This window comes from Heptranchias perlo, chromosome 10 (assembly GCF_035084215.1).
Source record: "Heptranchias perlo isolate sHepPer1 chromosome 10, sHepPer1.hap1, whole genome shotgun sequence".
Taxonomy (NCBI): Eukaryota; Metazoa; Chordata; class Chondrichthyes; order Hexanchiformes; family Hexanchidae; genus Heptranchias; species Heptranchias perlo.
Window position 1 is genome coordinate 51,969,916 of NC_090334.1, and position 6,000 is coordinate 51,975,915.

The following is a 6,000-nucleotide window of genomic DNA, read 5'->3' on the forward strand; positions in this document are numbered from 1 at the left end:
TTCTCTTTCCTTTACCAGATGCAAATTTTTTTTTTAAACAATATAATACATTTAGAATCGTAGGGCATAATTTTAGCTCAGAAAAATGGATGGGTTGGGGGCGGAGGGCAGTAAAAATTTTTAAAATCTAAAACCCGACCCCAACCCATCTCCAACCCACTCATTTCCAGTTTTAATGGAGGCTGGATGCGGGTTGGGCAACCAACCCATTCTCAAGAGGCGGGTTGGTCACTGAAAGCTTTCAAGGAAGCCGCGGGCCTCCATTTTAATAGCTTTTTTGTTTTTAACCCCTGGGGGCCGGGATTCCCAGGCCTTCCACATCACGCGATGTGAGAGGACTCAAGAAGGCCTGAAACAGCAGGTAAGTGTCTTTATAGCTTCCCCAAGGCCCAACAAGCCTACCTGCTGCGACCCCCCCCATTCCACAATCTCTGACCTCCACCCAACGATCTCTGACCCCCCTCCACGATCTCCGCCCCCCCCCACGATCTCTGACCCCGACCCCTGATGACCCCGACCCCCTGATGACTCCCGACCCTGACCCCCAATGATTCCCGACTCCCCAATGCCTCCTGACCCCTGATGACCCCCGAAAACCCGACCCAACCCCCCGGTGACCCCCAACACCCCCGTGACCCCTGACTCCCGATGTCTCCTGAACCCAACCACCGATGACTCCCGTCCCCCCCGATGACTCCTGACCCCAATCCTCAATGACTCCCATCCGCCCCGATGACTCCCGACTCCAACTCCCCGCCAGTGACGCCCGACCCACCCGATGACTCCCGACCCTGACCCACCGTGACCTCCACCCCCCCGATGACTCCCAACCCCGCGACCCTGACCCCTCGATGACGCCTGACCCCGGTGACCTCCGACCCCTGATGACCTCTGACCCCCGATGATGCCTGACTCCCGATGACCCCTGATGACTCCCAACACACCACCGGTGACCACCAACCCCAACCCCCCGGTGACCCCCGACCCTGACCCCCCCCCCCCCAAGACTGATCCCCCCACCCCATCTAAGACTTACCTTCTCACATCCTCTTCCTTCCTCTCCTCCTGTCCAGCTGACAGGCTGGCCTGTTGGGCGGGAAACCATCAAAGAAAGTTAAAAGACGTCCTTACGCCAAAACTTTAAAGGACGTCTGGGAAACCCGTACTTCCGGGTATCCCGTCAGGAATCCCCCTCCCATCCCCTGCCGTCTTCCCGGGTTCCAGAAAAATTTAGACCATAGAATCAAAGAATCTTACAGCACAGAAGGAGGCCATTCGGCCCATCCTGCCTGTGCCAGCTCTTTGAAAGAACTGTCCCACAACCCAGCTTTTTGCCAATAACTCTGTAAATTAGTCCTCTTCAAGTACATGTCCAATTGTGTTTTGGAATTTCCTATGAAATCTGTCTCCACCACCCTTTCAGGTAGTGCATTCCAGTTCTTAGCAACCTTCTGTGTGAAAAAAATTTTCCTCATTTCCCCTCTAGGTCTTTTGCCAATTATTTTAAATCGATGACTTTTGGTTACCAACCCACTTGTCAGTGAAAACAGTTTCTCCCAACTTGCTCTATCAAAACCCCTCATAATTTTGAATACCTCTGTTAGGTCTCCCCTTAATGTTCTCTGCTCTAAGAAGAACAATCCCAGTTTCTCCAATCTCTCGATACAATTGATGTCCCTCATCCCTGGTATCATTCTGGCAAACCTCCTCTGCACCCTCTCCAAGGCCTTGACATCCAAAGTGTCGTGCCCAGAATTGAACACAATACTCCAGCTGAGGCCTAACCAATGATTTATAAAGATTTAGCATGACTTCCTTGTTTTTGTATTCAATGCCACTATTTACAAAGCCAAGTATCCTATATGGTTTCTTAATCGCCTTATCAACTTACCCTGCCACCTTCAAAGGTTTGAGAATATGCATCCTCAGGTCCCTCTGCTCTTGCACCCCCCTCAAAATAATACCATTTAGATTATACTGCCTCTCCATGTTGTTCCTCCTAAAGTGCATCACCTCACATTTATCCACCTTAAATTGCATCTGCCATGTGTCTGCCCATTTCACCAGTCTGTCTATGTCCTCCTGAAGTCTGCTACTATCCTCCTCACTATTTACTACGTTGCTAAGTTTTGTATCATCAGCAAACTTTGAAATTGTACTCCCTATACCCAAGTCCAGGTCATTTATATATAACAAGAAAAGCAATGTTCCTAATACCAATCCGTGGGGGACCCCACTGCATACTTCTCTCCAGTCAGAAAAACATCCATTCACCACTACTCTCTGTCTCCTATCCCTTAGCCAATTATGTACCCTAGTTACCACCGTCCCTTTAATACCATGTACTTCTATTTTTCGAATAAGTCTGTTATCTGGTACTTTATCAAATGCCTTTTGAAAGTCCATATATACAATATCTACTGCACTACCTTCATCAACCCTCCCTGTTACTTCATCAAGAACTCAATAAGATTAGTCAGGCACAATTTGCCTTTAACAAATCTGTACTGGATGTTCCTTATTAACCCATGCTTCTTCAAATGAGAATTGATTTTGTCCTTGACAGTGGTCTCTAGTAATTTACCCACCATTGACGTTAGACTGACAGGCGTGTAGTTACCAGGTTTATCTCTCTCCCCTTTTTTGAATAGAGGTGTAACAATTGCAATCCTCTAGTCCTCTGGCACCACTCCCATATCTCTGACGCTCATCAATGAGATGGCTGATCTCATCTCTTCTTTGGCAACAAAACAAAATAAAACTGTTGGACTATAACCTGGTGTTGTAAGATTCCTTTCATTTTTAACGATCAAGTAAAACGTACACATCACAATACACAAGCCTGGCTATTTTCTCTTTAGAAAGCAGTTAATTGAGAGCTGTTGAGTTTGTGATACAGACGCATCTCTAGCGTTACTTCGATCGATAATGTGATGGAGGATCGAAAGATTGAGGTCGGAGCTTCTGCTATCTCTACTCTTGCTTCCCTCAGCAACCTAGGATGTATCCCAGCTGGACCAGATGACTTGTTAACTTGGAGTGATCCAAAACTTTCTATTTTTATCATATCCAATATCTCTACTCCCTTCTACTCTACTGCGACATTAACTTCATCCTCTTCTTTTGTGAAGGGAGATGCAAAGTATTCATTCAGTACCTCAGTCATGCCCTCTGTCTTTTCAAGAAGATTTCCTTCTTTGTCCCTAATCAGCCTCGACATTTAATAGAATCTGACAACAAACAAGTAGAGAAGGGCGGCGATTCTTACTTTACCTCGGACACACTTCTGAATAGATACGAGGCATAAAAACATAGAACAAAACTTTCGTCAATACAAAACCTGCTTTTAAAGGGACCATCCCTTTAAACCACCCATATGAACATCCAAGGACAGTTTATTAAAGAATTCTTCTTTAACTTTACACACAAAGGTATATATATATATATATAATTATTTAAATATATATGTTATATATAATCATTGTTCCTTTACTATTAACCCCACTGTACAGCACAGCTGCCAGAATCTTTCTACCATTCATCTCCGTTTCACTCCACACAGTAAGCAATTATTTATCTTCCCACATCCATGGCTTCATGTTAATTTACAGAAGATCGGAAGACGCGGAGGCTTCATCATTTGTAAACACGGATGGTTTCGGGTGGGGCTCTTCAACAGAACCCAAAATATACCTATTTTCACCTCGGAATTCCGGAATTCCCACTTTTTCTTTCCTGCAATCTTTGACCGACGCCGTTTTTTTCGTCGCAAACCCCACACCGTTATAATGAACCAAGAGCAAAACCAAACCTTGGAGATAAAGGCTCCAATTCAGCAGGGCGGATTTCTCACCGAACCAATTCAAATATAATTTATATAAGAATAAATTCAGTCGTTCTACTGTTATAATTTTGCTGGATTTCGAAACGGACAAGAATTATTAATGAAAGTGTTTGATTTTATAAGATCAATTACGGTCACAGCTCAATGCAGCTCTGCTTCTCCACAGGCTGGTATTCCGTTCCATATTTATACCGTCAGGGGGTGGGATCGGAAAATGTGCTTACATCAACTGGGAAATCACGCAGGGAAATCCAGAGTTGCAGCTAATGGTCCCGATAAGAAAATGTTCACATTATCGATCGAAGTAACGCTAGAGATGCGTCTGTATCACAAACTCAACAGCTCTCAATTAACTGCTTTCTAAAGAGAAAATAGCCAGGCTTGTGTATTGTGATGTGTACGTTTTACTTGATCGTTAAAAATGAAAGGAATCTTACAACACCAGGTTATAGTCCAACAGTTTTATTTTGTTTTGTTGCCAAAGAAATGAAATCAGCCATCTCATTGATGAGCGTCAGAGATTAGACAGTAATAACAGGTCAACTTAGAAAGCTAGCAAAAGCTGGCCAACAGCTTCAAAAAACCTGACACAGCCCCCCAAAAGCTGGCAACTGAAGAACTGTCGACGTGTGAAAAAGAGCAGTTACAAAGCCTTTGTATCTTAAGGAATCTCACAACACCAGGTTATAATCCAACTGTTTTATTTGAAAATCACAAGCTTTCGGAGGCTTTCTCCTTCGTCAGGTGAGTGTGGGATTCGGATTCCATGGAAGGTTACCGCATTTATAGTCAGAGAACAATACCTGGTGATTACAGATAATCTTTCCAACTGCCCGTTGTCAAGGCAATCAAAGTGTTCAGACAGAGAGATGTTACCTACAGGACCACCGAATACACAAACGGCCGAACAAAAGACAGACAGAAAGAGAGAGAGAAATATCTGAAAGGAAGAGAAAGACAGAGAATGACCCGTTGTATTAAAAACAGAAGAGAGGTCGATTGAATTGACAAGGAGGGGGAGAAGAGAGCCAGTATGAAGTGGGAAAGTTGGAGAAGGGAATACATCTGTGAAAGGGTGGGGAGGTGGATGGTGTGCACTCTCCCATAGACAATCTCCACCGCCCCAGATTGCAAAGACACCCTACCCCCTTCGGACCCAATTCACAGAGACACTGCACACCATCCACCTCCCCACCCTTTCACAGATGTATTCCCTTCTCCAACTTTCCCACTTCATACTGGCTCTCTTCTCCCCCTCCTTGTCAATTCAATCGACCTCTCTTCTCCCTCTCCAACCTAGGTCAGCTGGCACTCTATTTCCACTCTCCCCCATTCAAGCTGATACTCTTCCTCGCACTCTCACCCCTGAATTTATGCTGAAATTCTTTGCCTTCCCTCAGTTATGTTGACATTCTCTCATCCCACTCCCTTTCAGTTAATGCTGGCAGTTTCCTTCCTACCCCCTAAGCATCTCTTCCTTTCTTTGCCCTCCAAGTGCTGCTCCCACCTTCTCCTTCCCCTCAAAGCACCACTCCCAGCTTCTGCCCCTTTCCCTCTTCTCTTCCACTTCCCTCTTTCCTCTATTACCAGTGATTTAACTCCCCCTTCATTGTAATTAATGTTCCACTTCCTTCTCCCTTTCACTGCCATGCACTGCCCCTTTTTCACTGCCCACCTCCCTCCTCACTTTGAATTCCGGTCCCTCCCCTCCCTTCCCCTCCCATCACATTCTACCTCCCTACCTTCCCCGTGAATTCTGACCTCTCCATCTTTTTTCTCCCTTTACCAATTCCCCTCTCCTCCTCTTCTATTCTCTGCCTCCCTCCCCTCCCTGTCTTTTGGACTCTGTCCTCTATCCCACTCTTCTCCCTTTGCATTCTCTGCCCTCTCGTCCTTTGTATTCTGTGCCCCTCCCCTTCTTCTTGCATTCTCTCTCCCCTTGCCCTCCCCTTACATCCTCTTTCCCTCCATTTTGCCTGTTCTGCTCCTCTAGTGGTTATTGCACCATTTCCAAAAGTCAGGCTGGGATTCTCTCAATAACTGCTGTGCTCTCTAAGTGAAACGGATGTGGACCTATTTAACACCTCATCCATATCTTCGTTTTCCTTAGTAGAATCTCTCACAGGCCCTACATGGTCCTTGATCACTCTGATTCC

At 45.6% G+C, this 6,000-nt stretch overlaps 1 protein-coding gene across 4 annotated transcripts in view; it reads right to left on the reverse strand.

The window, feature by feature from the left end:
* LOC137326549 (tumor necrosis factor alpha-induced protein 2-like) overlaps positions 1 to 4,205 on the reverse strand; it is a 30,013-nt gene extending 25,808 nt beyond the window's left edge. Inside the window, exon 1 of one of the 4 annotated variants that reach the window (XM_067991760.1) lies at positions 4,069 to 4,205. The gene's annotated coding sequence lies outside the window, so the exon portion shown is untranslated. Of the gene's footprint in view, positions 1 to 2,588 lie in introns of all 4 variants that reach the window. The other 3 variants (XM_067991759.1, XM_067991758.1, XM_067991757.1) reach the window with 3 other exon arrangements.
* Between the last annotated feature and the right edge of the window lie 1,795 nt (positions 4,206 to 6,000).